General features: G+C 52.6%; 1 non-coding gene across 1 annotated transcript; it reads right to left on the bottom strand.

Moving 5' to 3' along the window:
• Positions 1-51: 51 nt before the first annotated feature.
• On the bottom strand, positions 52-123 carry TRNAH-GUG. Its single transcript has one exon. It is a non-coding gene; the product is annotated as a tRNA-His (tRNA).
• Positions 124-996: the final 873 nt, after the last annotated feature.

Below are 996 nucleotides of genomic sequence, written 5' to 3'. Positions count from 1 at the left end.
GCTGGTTCTTTTGTGCTCGCTCTGGTGGTCTTAGAAAAACAAGACAGATGGTGCCGTGACTCGGATTCGAACCGAGGTTGCTGCGGCCACAACGCAGAGTACTAACCACTATACGATCACGGCCTCTCTGGGGTAAGTGCCCTTGTCTCCTCTTTACCACCCTCGGCCAAAATCCTGCGCAGGTCCGAGGTCCATTTTGAGCCACCAAGTGGCTTGGAAGCCACCACGTGGCTTCGGAGACCCTTGCAGGACGGAGACGTCCGCCTGAAGGTACTCTCCACTTTGGCTTCAAGAGCCTCCAGTCTGTCTCTGCTGGTTCCAAAGGACGCTTTGAAGCCAGGCAGAGATCCACTTCCATTTCCATTGTGTCCATTGTGTGTCGGTAAAGAGGAAACAAATGGGAAACCCCCAGTCCAAATTTCCAAAGAGCACCCCCTTAGGGTGCCTCCTAGCCAATTTAAAAACCTCACAGCTTGAACAAGACCTTAGGAGGAAGCGGTTAATTTTCCTTTCCACTGTGGCGTGATTGACCTCAGCAATTTCTGCCAGCGGCTAGGCAAGTGGTCTGAAATTTATACACAAGGCTTTTGGGCCTTGGGCTCTCGTCCCTATACTCCTTCTCTCCACCCCCTCCCTTCCTGCCCAGACTCCTCCTCCTTCCCCCATCCAGACTCTCCTCCTTCCTCCTCCTTATCTACTAGTAATCCACTCGGTCCCGTGCCTCCTTCGGGGCCCCCAACTGGCTGTCTTGAGTCTCCTGTCTCTGCACACACCCGCTCTAAGTGCCCTGCTGATGTCTCCACTCCTGCCCCACACCCTCCTACAGTGTTAGCGCCTTTGCGAGAGGTGGCTGGGGCGGAGGGGGTAGTCAGAGTACATGTCCCTTTTTCATTGGCCGATCTTTCCAAAATTGAGAAGCATTTAGGTGATTTCTCAGCTAATCCTACCATATACATAAAGGAATTTAGATACCTTTGTCAGGCCTATGACTTAACT

Source organism: Piliocolobus tephrosceles, unplaced genomic scaffold (genome assembly GCF_002776525.5).
Source record: "Piliocolobus tephrosceles isolate RC106 unplaced genomic scaffold, ASM277652v3 unscaffolded_35639, whole genome shotgun sequence".
Lineage (NCBI taxonomy): Eukaryota > Metazoa > Chordata > Mammalia > Primates > Cercopithecidae > Piliocolobus > Piliocolobus tephrosceles.
This window is presented reverse-complemented; position numbering and strand designations above follow the sequence as displayed.